We start from the raw sequence: 17,500 nt of genomic DNA on the forward strand, positions 1-17,500 counted from the left end.
CTTTGCCAACGCTGACACTGATGCCAGCGTTTCTCCGTCCTGATTGGCTCTCATCAGTCACGACGTCTTGTTCTCTCAGACTTAAAGCTACTAACGTTACCGTGGAAACTACCAGCAGTGGGCGGAGTCTCCACGCTGCTTCCTGTTTACGCCCAGTATACCAGGATGTTGACGAGATCGCTTTTGGCTACAAAACTCAACTTAAAATACCAAAACGTAGCGATGCATAATGACCTTTAATTGTATTAACGTATATCTGTGACTAAATGGGTGTACGGATATGAATGATATGAATTAATGCATATTTAAAAATTGATTGTAAGGATATTTATAAATGGATAAATTACAAATGTTAAGGATTAAATGTTTTTTTTTATTTATTTTTAGGACTGAATGTATGGATATTTATGGAAGTAGCAACGATTGCAAGGCATGGTAACTTGTAATTTGCACACAGCTCTTTGAGTAGCCTAGCTTAGATGTTCAATCACAATGTTTGTTACGAGGACCACAATGGAAATAAGTTTGCAACTTTCTTGTGTTATCCTCGACAGTTCTGACAAATGTACAATGTCACTGTGATGGCCTCTTGTTACGCATTTATTTCTGTTACTGTCTAATAAATCAAAAGTTGTCTAACTGTTTTAACCCTGTGTTTTAATGTGTGTCTCTGTTGTTAATCTTGCAGCAATTTCTCTTTGTGTCCAAAACGAATTTCTCCTTAGGGAGACTAATAAAGATACTTTGACTTATATTTCCACATTAAAAAAGGGTCATATAATACAGTACAGGCCAAAAGTTTGGACACACCTTCTCATTCAATGCGTTTCCTTTTTATTTTCATGACTATTTATATTGTAGATTCTCACTGAAGGCATCAAAACTATGAATGAACACATATGGAATTATGTACTTAACAACAAAGTGTGAAATAACTGAAAACATGTCTTATATTTTAGATTCTTCAAAGTAGCCACCCTTTGCTTTTTTTGATAACTCTGCAAACCCTTGGTGTTCTCTCAATGAGCTTCATGAGGTAGTCACCTGAAATGGTTTTACCTTCACAGGTGTGCTTTGTCAGGGTTAATTAGTGGAATTATTTCCCTTATTAATAAAAAAGCAAAGGGTGGCTACGTTGAAGAATCTAAAATATAAGACATGTTTTCAGTTATTTCACACTTTTTTGTAAAGTACATAATTCCATATGTGTTCATTCATAGTTTTGATGCCTTCAGTGAGAATCTACAATGTAAATAGTCATGAAAATAAAAAGGAAACGCATTGAATGAGAAGGTGTGTCCAAACTTTGGGCCTGTAGTATTTGGTAGTGGCCTGATTTGAATGAAATCTCATCAAGTAGTTGGTTTCTTACGCTCTTGGCAGATATTTTGGTCTGATACCAGAAGATTTCTCTGGATTGTATTAACTGTAATATTTCGTGCCCCTGCAGAGGAAGAAAAGGGGGATTATGTTGCAGGAAACCAGAAGCAGTCAGACGGAGCAGCAGCGTGAAGGGAAAGATAGGAAGCAGCTCGTCTATCGCTGTTAAGACTCGTCCCTGCTGAGATGACGAGGCTATCACCTCCGCTGCTGCTCCACGCTGTGGCTCGAGAGGAAGTGAACCCACGTCATTAAGATGAAGAAAAAAGCAGCTTTTGTTGGACCCTGATGATGATGATGATACAGAGGCGAAAAGGAGATCGAGGTGAGAGGAAAAGACTCTTAAGACTAAGCTTTGACTCATTTAAATTAAAAAGGATGTGCAGCAGGGGAACAGGTATTCAGATCCTTAAATAAAGCGGCACTGTAAAAAAAATAAATAGCTTAATGGTGTTTTAAGCCCCCAACAAAGACTGCAGTGCTGCGATCGTCAACTTCAAGGCACCTAACCCTAACCTTAAAGGTGCCCTGCCACATGTATTTCGTAACTTTGTGGTAATGTCTGACGTTGTACCATGGACTCTGTAACATTTTTTGTGGAAAAAAATGCCTTGGTTACCTTGTTTCAAGCCATTCTAGCCTGGAGGAAGACTCGGCTCGATTTGTGCCAGTTCTCATTAATATTCAACAAGCTAAGCTGTTTGAATCTGATTGGCTAACAGCTAGCCAATGAGAGCCTGGCTATCAGCATCCTTTACACAGCCCAACTTGGCGAGCTCATGAACAGTAATGAGCTCAGTTAGTATGATGTCAGACTGACCTGCTTTTGTGATTGGTCTGAATTCTCTGCTTATTTCTTTGCGTTAATAACTACTGTTATTAACGAGCTATCGCTAGCTTGTCATGCTAGTCAAGCTGGATAACGAGTAAACGGCAGCACCAGACAACTGGGCAAGCTCATGAATATTAATGAGCTCAGGCAGTATGATGTCAGACTGACCAGCTTTTGTGATTAGCCTGATTTCTCTGATTATTTCTGTTCAGTGGCTAGAGCTGACAGAGAAGGTAGCAGTTCATTTTCATATTCACCACATAACACAAACACATATGGACCTGACATATTTAAAAAAATGCAAGTAAAAACGGTTTTGTGTAGCATGGCACCTTTAAAGCAACACTATGCAACTTTTAGCCTTACAGGTGGTCTCATTGGAACTACAAGCTTATTCATACAATTATTACCATCATTGTAGTAAGTGCAAGTTAAGTTAATTTATACGCCACATTTAAACACAGCTTAAGATGACCAAGTGCTATAAAAGAACTTTAAAATGAAATTAAAAAAGTACAACACACACACATATATTTGTCAACAATAACTGATACGGGACAAAGCACAGAATAAATACATGACAACCGATTGAAAAATTAACGGGCCAAGTGTCACTGCCCGATGCGAGTCGAGTGCAGATGTGAGTCGAGCATGCTCAGATTTAAACGGTTTACGGCATAACGTGTCATATTGACATTTATGAAATCCATAAAATAACAAACGTTTCACTTTGCATACAATAACAGAAGATGGTAATCATTTCAAAAGCGTTGTAGCTATATAGGATTGTTTGATTGCTAACGTTTTAGCTATCTATGATTGTCTGATTGCTAACGTTAGCTCAAAACGCCATTCAAGTGACAGCCTTTGTTGTGTTTGATCGCTAACTTGTAGCTAGCAGTCATTTCAAAGGCGTTGTAGCTATCTATGATTGTTAGATTGCTAACGTTAGCTCAAAACGCCAATGCACCAATCGTTAGCCTATTTTTTATAAAAGCGTCTGCTACGGAGCCATACCGTGAGGTACAAGGTAACGGAGCCTTTTATGCATTGTGGTGTTTCTTTAGAAATAAACAACGGACAGATAGAGTCTTTAAACGCTTCAGATGTAAAGTTATTCGCTGTCAAAGTGACGTCAAAATGAATGGGAGTCAATGGGATGCTAACGGGAGGTGATGGCTTGTTAGCATCAAAATGGCGCCATAGGAGCTACGCGTTCCGAGAAGAAGCTAACCCCACTTGGCTCGAGCCTGCGAGCAAAAAGCGAGGAAGGAAAACTCCAACCGACCGACAGCCAACACGGTCTCACGTTAGTTCGTGAAATGGTAACGTTGTTTTTAATCTATTGATACGTGTTCACGGCGACGTTTCTGCCAGGGTGTGTGTGTGTGTGTGTGTGTGTGTGTGTGTGTGTGTGTGTGTTTGTGTGTCGGTTTGTAAGTAGGCTCGTTGGAGATGAACTGCTCCTCGCCTGTAAAGTAGACGAGAGCAGGCGGCAGCAGCGGGGGGGCGGTGACAAAAATCTGCTCTCAAGTCGGACAGTTTTCCAGCTGATTCCAGCAGCCTTCAGGCTGAACAGGAAGTGACACAAACACTGTGGTCCGATTCCAATTTAACCCCTTGACGCCTGAATTTATTCACAATTATATAAACAAAATATTATGTGTGTTTCTGGTTTCAAGCTGATGCTAAATTAAGATGAGATTGTTAATTTGTCTATAGCATATGGAATAGATATAAATTTAGGTATGATGCAAATTAGCGACAACAGGCATTATGGTAAAATTCTTTACAAAATGGTAAAATTAATAAAACACACAGTAGATTTCATTCATGTCACAAAGTTGTTAGAACTTCTAAACTGTAAATGACAAATACATGGATCTTGACAACGGCAAGAAAGAAAACACTCTCCTACTCCCTAACATTGACAGTAGTTTCTTTAGGGTTAGGGGTAGGATTAGGTTTAGGGGTAGGATTAGGGGTAGGGGTAGGATTAGGTTTAGGGGTAGGGTTAGGGTTAGGGGTAAGTTTAGGATTAGGTTTAGGGGTAGGGGTAGGGGTAGGCTTAGGTTTAGGATTAGGTTTAGGGGTAGGATTAGGTTTAGGATTAGGTTTAGGGGTAGGGTTAGGTTTAGGGGTAGGGTTAGGTTTAGGATTAGGTTTAGGGGTAGGATTAGGGGTAGGGTTAGGTTTAGGGGTAGGTTTAGGATTAGGGGTAGGATTAGGGGTAGGGTTAGGTTTAGGGGTAGGATTAGGGGTAGGGTTAGGTTTAGGGGTAGGGTTAGGTTTAGGGGTAGGGTTAGGTTTAGGGGTAGCATTAGGGTTAGGGGTTAGGGTTAATTTTGCTTACGTGAACCGGATGTATCTCCCACTCCGACCGGTCCTACGAGAAACCAGTGCATGCAAAAGGTTCCTAGGTATGTATCGCATGTAAACAAACCAGCATTGGGGGGAATACCCACGCTATCTCACCTGCAGTCGGAATGGAAGGGGTTTGATGCAGATTAGCGACAGTCGGCGTTAAGGGGTTAATAAAATGTTATCAGACCCATATATATCAGCTCCTACACCGTCTCCAGTTGATTTTATTATGACAGAGTAGCTGTCAGAATGCTCTACATGTGATCTGTTGCTGATTTTAATCACCAACAGATTGTAGATGATCTGTAATCTGAACAGATTTAGTCTCTCGGACTTCTAAACGTAACTATCGGCCGCATAACAGGTGTTCTGTTTAAGAGTATAAGAGGAGGTGATGAGGAGGTGATGAAGGTGAGAGGGAGTATAAGAGGAGGTGATGAAGTGATGAGAAGGTGATGAAGGTGAGTGGAAGTATTAGAGGATGTGATGAAGTGATGAGGAGGTGATGAAGGTGAGAGGGAGTATTAGAGGAGGTGATGAAGTGATGAGGAGGTGATGAAGGTGAGAGGAAGTCTTAGAGGAGGTGATGAGGAGGTGATGAAAGTGAGAGGGAGTATTAGAGGAGGTGATGAGGAGGTGATGAAAGTGAGAGGGAGTATTAGAGGAGGTGATGAGGAGGTGATGAAGGTGAGAGGGAGTATTAGAGGAGGTGATGAGGAGGTGATGAAGGTGAGAGGAAGTATTAGAGGAGGTGATGAGGTGATGAAGGTGAGAGGTAGTATTAGAGGAGGTGATGAGGAGGTGATGAAGGTGAGAGGGAGTATTAGAGGAGGTGATGAGGTGATGAAGGTGAGAGGGAGTATTAGAGGAGGTGATGAGGAGGTGATGAAAGTGAGAGGGAGTATTAGAGGAGGTGATGAGGAGGTGATGAAGGTGAGAGGGAGTATTAGAGGAGGTGATGAGGAGGTGATGAAGGTGAGAGGAAGTATTAGAGGAGGTGATGAGGTGAGAGGTAGTATTAGAGGAGGTGATGAGGAGGTGATGAAGGTGAGAGGGAGTATTAGAGGAGGTGATGAGGAGGTGATGAAGGTGAGAGGGAGTATTAGAGGAGGTGATGAGGAGGTGATGAAGGTGAGAGGGAGTATTAGAGGAGGTGATGAGGTGATGAAGGTGAGAGGGAGTATTAGAGGAGGTGATGAGGAGGTGATGAAGGTGAGAGGGGGTATTAGAGAAGGTGATGAGGAGGTGATGAAGGTGAGAGGGAGTATTAGAGGAGGTGATGAGGAGGTGATGAAGGTGAGAGGGAGTATTAGAGGAGGTGATGAGGAGGTGATGAAGGTGAGAGGGAGTATTAGAGGAGGTGATGAGGAGGTGATGAAGGTGAGAGGGAGTATTAGAGGAGGTGAGGAGGAGGTGATGAAGGTGAGAGGGAGTATAAGAGGAGGTGATGAAGTGATGAGGAGGTGATGAAGGTGAGAGGGAGTATTAGAGGAGGTGATGAAGTGATGAGGAGGTGATGAAGGTGAGAGGAGGTGATGAAGGTGATGAGGAGGTGATGAAGGTGAGAGGAAGTCTTAGAGGAGGTGATGAGGAGGTGATGAAAGTGAGAGGGAGTATTAGCGGAGGTGATGAGGAGGTGATGAAAGTGAGAGGGAGTATTAGAGGAGGTGATGAGGAGGTGATGAAGGTGAGAGGGAGTAGTAGAGGAGGTGATGAGGAGGTGATGAAGGTGAGAGGGAGTATTAGAGGAGGTGATGAGGAGGTGATGAAGGTGAGAGGGAGTATTAGAGGATGTGATGAATGTGAGAGGGAGTATTAGAGGAGGTGATGAGGAGGTGATGAAGGTGAGAGGGAGTATTAGAGGAGGTGATGAATGTGAGAGGGAGTATTAGAGGAGGTGATGAGGAGGTGATGAAGGTGAGAGGGAGTATTAGAGGAGGTGATGAAGGTGAGAGGGAGTATTAGAGGAGGTTAATCCCCCTCTCTGCTACCAACAATCACACCAATTCTGTCAAACTGTTCCTCGAAATGTAACTTTGAGAAATAACTTGAACTTTTAGATTATTCCTAGTCTAAACTGTTTCTTTGTCTGTCGTCCTCCTCCTCCTCCTCCTCCTCCTCTCTAGACAAAAGGAGGCTAGCCCGGGAACAAACAGCCTTTCTGTCCTCCTCAGAGAGAGAGAGAGAGAGAGAGAGAGAGAGAGAGAGAGAGAGAGAGAGAGAGAGAGAGAGAGAGACGAGGGTGGGGTTATAAAAGATATCCGATCTCAACGATCTAATTACGTAGAAACGCTGGAGCGAAAGGAAAAGATGGAAAAGAAGACGTGAGAATACCTGGAGGGTGTTCAGAAATCATCCTTAAAGTAACTGATAGAAAGAGAGAGAGAGAGATACCCTATTAGGGATATTATATATGTTACATTATGTTAAGAAAGTAAAGAGAGAGAGATACCCTATTAGGGATATTCTATATTCTACATTATGTTAACAAAACCCACGAAAAGACTCAAACCAACAACCTGTTCGTCCGTCCCCTCAATTGACGTCACGTTATATTTCTCGACTACATGAGACCAGAGAATAACTACAGTTCATGGCTCCAAAAAAACTACAAAAAGTGCCCGTTTGTAGTTTTGGGTTCTTTCAGCCGGGAGTTAAACTAAATAATAATACCGAGAACAGGATAACTCTGCTGTCATCGTTTCTTCCCGCGTGGAAATGGAAGGAACGTAAGGAAACAACACGTAGCAGAAGATTTGTAATGTAAATGTAGCCTAATTTGGCAGAGCAGGGGGAATGAGCAGGGGGGACACGTAGTGGAAGATATGCAATGTAAAGGCACCCTAATTTGGCAGAGCAGGGGGAATGAGCAGGGGGGACACGTAGTAGAAGATATGCAATGTAAAGGCACCCTAATTTGGCAGAGCAGGGGGAATGAGAGGGAGAAACACCAGAGCAGGGGAAATGAGCAGGGGGGGACACGTAGTAAAAGATATGCAATATAAAGGCAGCCTAATTTGGTAGAGCAGGGGGAATGAGCAGGGGGGACACGTAGTAGAAGATATGCAATGTAAAGGCACCCTAATTTGGCAGAGCAGGGGGAATGAGCAGGGGGGGACACGTAGTAGAAGATATGCAATGTAAAGGCAGCCTAATTTGGCAGAGCAGGGGGAATGAGAGGGAGAAACACCAGAGCAGGGGAAATGAGCAGGGGGCAGCCTAATTTGGTAGAGCAGGGGTAGTTGAAGATATGATAAAGGCACCCTAATTTGGCAGAGCAGGGGAAGAGCAGGGCCTAATTTAGTAGAAGATATGCAAGGTAAAGGCAGCCTAATTTGGCAGAGCAGGGGGGAGAGGGAGAAACACCAGAAGAAATGAGCAGGGGGGGGACACGTAGTAAAAGATATGCAATATAAAGGCAGCCTAATTTGGTAGAGCAGGGGGAATGAGCAGGGGGGGACACGTAGTTGAAGATATGCAATGTAAAGGCACCCTAATTTGGCAGAGCAGGGGGAATGAGAGGGAGAAACACCAGAGCAGGGGGAATGAGAGGGGGAATGTAGCCTAATTTGGCTAATCCTTCTTCAGATGTGATGAAAGTTGAGAGTTTTTCGTCCTAAATGTGCCAGAATGTGACTAAATAATTGATTAATTTTTCATTCTTGTGCTTAGCTGTTTAGGTCTCTTGCATGCGACTGATATTTAGGCGTAGTTAAGAGTCCAAAAAATGAAAAAAAGACAGTGGTGAAAAGTTACCCAGAGAGCATTGCTGCGGTAAACATCCGATCAGGAGTTAGAGGCTCGTCTGTTTTAATTATGGTCCATTATTAAAAATGAATGAGGGAATTATCCGTTGATTTCAAAAAGCTACGTACAGCACCATCAATGGAGCACACAGGCCGACCTTATTAATCACAGTAATTACATTTGGGAAGTCCTTAGTACAGGCTGATGAGCTACACAATATTTTCGTCATCCTGAACCCTGAATGTTTTACTGTAAAGACACTCTGAGGTGTCAACCTGGACCCTATTTTCCCATTTTTTGTGCCTAAGTGACTGATAGAAACACTATATTTGGAATTGGTCCGGTGTTAACCGGGCTGCAATGTAACGCTAATGGGCAAATGTTCAGTTGTGTCGGTAAGCGTCCACTAAAAAGTGCTGTTTTTGGCACTGACCGGCTCAGATTATTCTTCTACGTGTCTGAGAACATTATGGAGAGGATAGACCTTTTTGTTAAGAGTAAGATCTTTTCCATCACCATCACCAAAATCCACCAGACTCCATGTAAATAATCAGGACTTTTATCATCATAAAAACACACTTGTTTCAAGGTCAACAGAAACTATACACGCTAAAAGTCTCTATACACGCTAAAAGTCCTGATTATTTACATGGAGTCTGGTGGAGATATGCTGGCTCTATACACGCTAAAAGTCCTGATTATTTACATGGAGTCTGGTGGAGATATGCTGGCTCTATATACACTAAAAGTCCTGATTATTTACATGGAGTCTGGTGGAGATATGCTGGCTCTATAAACGGTAAAATTCCTGATTATTTACATGGAGTCTGGTGGAGAAATGCTGGCTCTATACACGCTAAAAGTCCTGATTATTTACATGGAGTCTGGTGGAGATATGCTGGCTCTATATACACTAAAAGTCCTGATTATTTACATGGAGTCTGGTGGAGATATGCTGGCTCTATACACGCTAAAAGTCCTGATTATTTACATGGAGTCTGGTGGAAATATGCTGAAATAAACTGACCTTTGTCGGTCTAATATGAAGACTCAGATTCAGCAACTGCTTAGCCTATTTTCTCACTTAAAATGTTTTCGTAAAATAAGAGATCGTATTCCAAACGAGACTCCACAGACCCACTGTTTCAGGTTCCCGATCCATATTCCCAAAGAAGGACCCATGAGGAAAAAGCTTTAGCGAGCAGCTAACAGAATTATGGCTACCGCTGTCTGAAAATCCTGGTCAGCTGATTGGATAAACCATCTGTCTATCACCACCTAACCCGTTTGATTTTGGGTGAATCGGTCCTCGTTAGTACCAACTAGGGCTGAAACGATTCCTCGAATAACTTCGAATAATTCGATTACAAAAAATCCTCGATGCAAAATGACTTGCCTCGAAGCTTCGTTAAGTCAATGTTACCAACGTTGTATCGCTGACGGACGGTGTTTCCGCACGGAGCATTATTACTGTCGCACAGACGCGGCTCAGTCTGCTGCTGGCGACGTCTATGCTGGCGACACATGCTAGAGCGTAAATAGCGAGGGGCTAACGCTACAGATCCACTTTTACGACACGACCAGAGACAGGCTGGAGAAAACGACAGAAAGTGTCCAAAGTTTGGAATCAGTTCAAACGTAATTAAAACTCTGTACAATATGTATACTGCAAAACCAAACTAGCTTACCACGATAATAGCATGACGTCAAGTAGCCACCCTTTGCTTTTTTATTAATAAGGGAACAAATTCCACTAATTAACCCTGACAAAGCACACCTGTGAAGGTAAAACCATTTCAGGTGACTACCTCATGAAGCTCATTGAGAGAACACCAAGGGTTTGCAGAGTTATCAAAAAAAGCAAAGGGGGGCTACTTTGAAGAATCTAAAATATAATTTCACACTTTTTTGTTAAGTACATAATTCCATATGTGTTCATTCATAGTTTTGATGCCTTCAGTGAGAATCTACAATGTAAATAGTCATGAACATAAAAAGGAAACGCATTGAATGAGAAGGTGTGTCCAAACTTTTGGCCTGTACTGTATATAAAAGCATCCAAAGAGCACCATGTCATGGGACCTTTAAACAGTTTGAGTCATTTTTTATGATAAAACAGGTAAACTTGTTTGACGTCAGCTTGTTAAATGGGAATATTTTCTAGTCTCTTCTCTCCTCTGGGACAGTAAACTAAATATCTTTGAGTTGTGGACAAAACAAGACATTTAAAGACGTCATCTTGGGCTTTTTGGGAATCACTGATCCACATTTTTTACTATTTTTGGACATTTTAGAGACCAAACAACTCATCCATTCATGCAGGAAATAATCCATAGTCGCAGCCCTAGTTGTTACTTAAAGTTTAACCCAGCTCATTAACTTCAAACACCAAAACAAACCGACAAACACTCCTAACAGATGTTTTGGTCACATGACTCCATGATTTCTAGTGTTGGTGCCGCTGCAGGAATGTGTTGCCGTGGTGAAATAGTCCCTCCGCCCAATGACAGCACAACAACTCTGAGAGCACGCTGATCCTCTGCCACGCCCCGACAGAACCAACAATAACAACCTGTCGCTCCGTTTGTGGCTCTCTCAGGTTAGTCTCGCATTAGGGTTGCAAAGGGGCGGAAATTTTCTGGTAAATTTCTGGAAACTTTACATGGAAAGTTTAGCTGGTAAATTTTGTAAATATTCAAATTTGGAAACCTCCATGGGAATAAACTAGAATTAATGGAAATAAACTGGAATTAATGGAAATAATAAACTGGAATTAATGGAAATAAACTGGAATTAATGGGAATAAACTGGAATTAATGGAAATAAACTGGAATTAATGGAAATAAACTGGAATTAATGGGAATAATTAATGGGAATTAATGGGAATAATTAATGGGAATTAATGGAAATAAACTGGAATTAATGGGAATAAACTGGAATTAATGGAAATAAACTGGAATTAATGGGAATAAACTGGAATTATTGGGAATAAACTGGAATTATTGGGAATAAACTGGAATTAATGGAAATAAACTGGAATTAATGGAAATAAACTGGAATTAATGGAAATAAACTGGAATTAATGGGAATAATTAATGGGAATTAATGGGAATAATTAATGGGAATTAATGGAAATAAACTGGAATTAATGGGAATAAACTGGAATTAATGGAAATAAACTGGAATTAATGGGAATAAACTGGAATTATTGGGAATAAACTGGAATTATTGAGAATAATTAATGGGAATTAATTGGAATAATTAATGGGAATTAATGGAAATAAACTGGATATTTGAAATATTGCTTTCCATGGAGAGTTTAGCTGGGGAATTTTGGAAACATTCCAATTTTGATTTACTATGGTTAGTGGGCTATGCAATTAACACACATAGGTTAATAATAGCAATGGGTTATGCATTACCCTCCCTCCCCAAAAAAAAAAAAAAAAAAAAAATGGTATCGGGCCATTTCTACTTTAAACCAATCATAATCGTGTTGGGCGGTGCTAAGCTCCGGACAGGTTCACCCGATACAGCAGCTTCTGTGTGTTGTAGGTCATGTTCTGAATAGATTATGAGTGGAGGGTTTCCGGTGTCACCGAAGCCTGAATGATGTCAACCTGCAGCTTTCACACTCAAACTGTATCCCGTTACCGTATAACTGCTGTGGGTACGGTTTCACTACGGTGACCTGAGCTCCGCTCCATGTTTAGGGTCACCTGAGAGGCCCAATAAAGTTTCAACCTTTTCCTACACTCACACACTGTACGCCAGTGGGGAAATGTGAAGTAGGATCGCTATATATAGGCCTTAGTGGTCCCCTAATACTGTATCTGAAGTCTCTTTTATATAGACCTTAGTGGTCCCCTAATACTGTATCTGAAGTCTCTTTTATATAGGCCTTAGTGGTCCTCTAATACTGTATCTGAAGTCTCTTTTATATAGGCCTTAGTGGTCCCCTAATACTGTATCTGAAGTCTCTTTTATATAGGCCTTAGTGGTCCCCTAATACTGTATCTGAAGTCTCTTTTATGTAGACCTTAGTGGTCCCCTAATACTGTATCTGAAGTCTCTTTTATGTAGACCTTAGTGGTCCCCTAATACTGTATCTGAAGTCTCTTTTATATAGGCCTTAGTGGTCCCCTAATACTGTATCTGAAGTCTCTTTTATATAGGCCTTAGTGGTCCCCTAATACTGTATCTGAAGTCTCTTTTATATAGGCCTTAGTGGTCCTCTAATACTGTATCTGAAGTCTCTTTTATATATATATATAGATATAGATATAGTTGGCCTTGACCAACTGCCACTTTGCTCGTTTGAAAGCCATGATTTCTCTCTCATGGGCGGGCAAAGCAGAGAAAGGGGAGGTGACATTGCTCTTTATGTCCTCAATGGAGAAGATTCCTGATTGGTCCATCTGAGCTTTCATTTTCTCAAAGGCAGAGCAGGATACCCAGGGCTCGGTTTACACCTATCACCATTTCTAGCCACTGGGGGGCCATAGGCAGGCTGGGGGGAACTCATGAATGTTAAAAAAAAAACTCATAAACGTGAAATTTTCATGCCATGGGACCTTTAAACAACCATGACAGCACTGTACCCATCGATAAATCTTTTGCCAGCTGCACTCGGGACCCCTGAGATGAATCTGCTCAGTGAGTAGAGGAAGAGGAGGGAGATGAAGAGCTTGCAGAGAGTTGAGTCAAAGAGTGTTTTCGTAAAAAGGGAGTTCATGTGGTTTTATGAGTGTAGCAGAGGCTGCTGGGTCTCATTATGGACTCCCATTACCTTCAGGCAGGCTGCACTGGCTCTGTTCTAGATAACACCTGCCCTCTGACAGCCATAACAACACATAATGTTATTACTCCGTTAAATGGCCTTCCTCATGAGGTTTCTAAAAATAGAAAAAAAAAATCAAATACTTTCTTAGAGGATCAACCAGAACATTTTTCAAGAATTGGGGCCCTTTACTGGCTTACTTTGAAGGACTTACTACACTTCCCTCTTAGTAACTGCTAAGAATTGTAAATGACAATGATTACACCATTTGTTATTATGAGTAATAGAAGAAAGGTGTTTTTATTTTTTATATTATTATTATTATTATTATTATTATTATTATTATTATTATTATTATTATTACTACTTTCTATCCTCTTTTCCCCTGCAAAAGGGTTTGTTGTGGGTGGAAAGGGGTTAACAGAAAGCTGTCTTGTTATAGTTGACATTATTATATTGCATTGTACATTGTATCTTCTCTAAAACAATTAAAAAACACTTGTAAAAAAAAAAAAAAATAATAATAATAATAATAATAATAAATGGCCTTCTCCCTGCAGCTTTATGGCTCTCAGTTATAGGTCACATTCACACTTTTTTGTTAAGCTGCCAGCGTATGTTTATTAACATTATTATCCCGTGGAGTAAACAGTGTTCTCAAAAATGTCCCAACGCTTTTTTTTTAAAAACGCCACCACCGACTTTTTTTTATTAGCAGCTTTTCGGAAAAAATAAATAAATATATAACATATTGTAGTGTTGACAATTGGTGCTTTCACAAAATATTTACACAATGAGATTTTTGATAAATAATCATCAGTAATGTGGATATAGTGTCTAAGTGGCGTAAAGGCCAATAATAGAACAGTTACAACAGTCTGGTAAGTTCAGAAAATGACATCACTTTACTGTAATGCAGCCTTTAAAACCAGAAGGAGACACTTATGTCATATTACGATATCCAAAATCTAAGACGATGTCTAGTCTCATATCACAACATCGATATAATATCGATATATTGACCAGTCCTATTCAGAATAATCACAATTAGATATTTCCTTCAGTCCAGTCCAGTCCAGGCTACTTAATGCAGATCAGGGGCGTCCAGCTCGACTCGTCTATCTCTCAAAAAACTCCGTTATCGATCTGAAACGAAGCGTGCAATGCTGGGAAGTACGGTGGCCCACAGGGGCAAACGCCCTGCAACTTCAGAAAACACACGCAAATAGACAAAACAGAAGCAAGTTAAGAAAACTTCATTAATTTGACAACACGTGCACAGCATTCAGCAAACGCGATGCAAATACACACACACACACACACACACACACACACACACACACACACACACACACACACACACACACACACACACACACACACACACACACACACACACACACACACACACACACACACACACACACACACACACACACACACACACACACACACAACACAACCAAATATACAAACGCGATGCGAATAAAAAACGATGCAACAAGAAAAGCACACAAACCCCGAAAACAAATGCAACAAAACAACGGAAGTTCTCCAGACCTCTGGAGGGAGCAGCTAATCAGCTGGATTTATGACCCCTTTCTGCCTTTTTATTAGAGTCGGGTATGGCTGCATAGTAAAAAGAGAACTCCTGTCTCAGGCCCTTATTAATAACATAATATAATATATTAGTAATATACAGTCTCTGCTCCCGTCTCAGCCGCGAGGCTGGGGCCGTGCTCGAGCTTCGACTTTTCAAAATAAAAGCTTGCGTTTGGTCGGCTCGTCTTCCTTCGGTGTTTTGGATGTTTTTGAACTAAACAGTACGGCAATCATGCTAATGAATACAATAACTTGTTCAGCAGATGTCTTACTTACAACACGATGGAGCAAGCATGTGCAGGCGGGATTTATTCAGTTTGATAAATCCCACGGTAAATTGGCTGGTTTACTAAACAGAGAGGGACTATTTTAAATAGTCTATTTTTTTTTTGTATTTCAAGAGCGTATTGCTCCACAATATGAATACAGATTGGTCACTTATTTTGTTGTATAATCACAATATTACACTTGAGGGAGATCGACACTTCAGTGATGCGCTTTCGGACCTAGAAATTAAACCCTCTTAATTAATGTGGCTTAAACAAACGTCAACGTTAAACACTGATGCCGTTTTAAATGTTTTATTACCACGAGTTTACAGACACGTCTCTGCTGATTGAGTATCAGCTGTGACCCGAGCCGAGACACACCCACCAAACGAGAGAAAACATATCTCAAACATAGACTAAATATTTACATATTTCTATGATCTCACTGTTGCACACCTCTCTCTCTCTCTCGCTCTCTCTCATAGACTGTTATGTTCTCCCCCCAGCCCAAAGAAAAATCAGCTGTTCCACTGCTAAGTGTAATATTGTGATTATACAACAAAATAAGTGACCAATCTGTATTCATATTGCGGAGCAATTCGCTCTTTAAATACAAAAATAGTCCCTCCCTGTTTAGTAAACCAGCCAATTTACCGTGGGATTTATCAAACTGAATAAATCCCGCCTGCACATGCTTGCTCCATCGTGTTGTAAGTAAGACATCTGCTGAACAAGTTATTGTATTCATTAGCATGATTGCCGTACTGTTTAGTTCAAAAACATCCAAAACACCGAAGGAAGACGAGCCGACCAAACGCGAGCTTTTATTTTGAAAAGTCGAAGCTCGAGCACGGCCCCAGCCTCCCGGCTGAGACGGGAGCAGAGACTGTGTATTACTAATATATTATATTATGTTATTAATAAGGGCCTGAGACAGGAGTTCTCTTTTTACTATGCAGCCATACCCGACTCTAATAAAAAGGCAGAAAGGGGTCATAAATCCAGCTGATTAGCTGCTCCCTCCAGAGGTCTGGAGAACTTCCGTTGTTTTGTTGCATTTGTTTTCGGGGTTTGTGTGCTTTTCTTGTTGCATCGTTTTTTATTCGCATCGCGTTTATGTATTTGGTTGTGTTGTGTGTATTTGCATCGCGTTTGCTGAATGCTGCGCATGTGTTGTCAACTTAGTGAAGTTGTTTTCTTAATTTGCTTGTGTTTTGTCTATTTGCATGTGTTTTCTGAAGTTGCAGGGCGTTTGCCCCTGTCGGCCACCGTAGGGAAGTCATACAGGAGCAAACACATCTCACAAAACTTAAAAGGTAACTTATTTTACCTGGACTCTATATTCCCAAGTTTTGGGATATTAAGTGACTGTACTGTACGTAGCCTACTCCAGTATTAAGCCAGAATCCTGTAGTCGGTAGCGTGATGTCACAAATCTACATAAAAAAAACCTTATTTAAAAAAAATAATAATACCGTAACTGTTCCACTATCTACACCAGACCATAATACCTGCTTCTGTAACCATGGCAACAGAGGGAAACCATGCACAGCAAACACACACATACACACACAAACACACACACACACACACACACACACACACACACACACACACACACACACACACACACACACACACACACACACACAAACCGGTTCTTGAACAGTGCACTAGTGTAATTTACCACCCTCACATTATAGGCTGCAGGTTTCCTGAAAACAACGTGTGCCCAAAATAACTCGAACAGCTGATGCAGCTCGGACAACCGACAACCGACAACACGGCCTCACAAACCGGAAGACAAACTCACAGCCAGTTCGTCACGGTGTGTGTGAAAGAGTGTAAAAATGGGGGCGAACGTGATCCGAGCAACGTCGGACTTACCGGCTGACGGATGAGCTCATTGCAGGAAACGAGGAGAAAGTCCAATCACGTCCAATCCGGTAACGGTGGGAAATAAACCGACTCAGAGATTCAGAAGCACTCACGGTTGTGGGCTCGTAATCGGCCGATAAGACTCATCTGCAGACGGGAATCAGCTTCAGACTGCAGCAAGAAAAACACACACACACACACAACCCAGCGACCGGAGAGCGCCGGGAAACACGGATCTACCTGTTTGCAGTAAGCCACGCCCCCTCTGAGCGCGCGCACACACACACACACCTGCAGCTGCTCACCTGCCGTTACCTGCGTCCCTTTTGAATGTATCCTACCTAGTTTCCAAGCCACGCCCCCTCTGAGTAAATCTCTCACACACACCCGCGCACACGCACACCCGCGTTCACCCGCGCACGCACGCGTGCACACACACACACCACCACACACCACCGCACGCACACTCACACAGACACACACATCTGCAACTGCTCTCCTGCTTTTACCTGCTTAAATGTGTCCTACGTAGTTTCAAAGCCACGCCCCCTCTTCATCCCTCTCACACACACACGCACATACACACACACAGTCACACAAACGCACAAACTCATAAACACACAAACATGCTCACACACACACACACTC

General features: G+C 41.6%; 1 protein-coding gene across 4 annotated transcripts in view; it reads right to left on the minus strand.

Annotated features, from left to right (window-relative positions):
- The window catches only part of si:ch211-137a8.2 (nesprin-2), a 62,802-nt gene extending 45,667 nt beyond the window's left edge, over window positions 1-17,135 (minus strand). For all 4 annotated transcript variants that reach the window (XM_028573672.1, XM_028573675.1, XM_028573673.1 and 1 more), the window contains exon 1: window positions 16,862-17,135. The gene's annotated coding sequence lies outside the window, so the exon portion shown is untranslated. The remainder of the gene's footprint in view (window positions 1-16,861) is intronic.
- Between the last annotated feature and the right edge of the window lie 365 nt (window positions 17,136-17,500).

Source organism: Perca flavescens, chromosome 3, assembly GCF_004354835.1.
Source record: "Perca flavescens isolate YP-PL-M2 chromosome 3, PFLA_1.0, whole genome shotgun sequence".
Taxonomy (NCBI): Eukaryota; Metazoa; Chordata; class Actinopteri; order Perciformes; family Percidae; genus Perca; species Perca flavescens.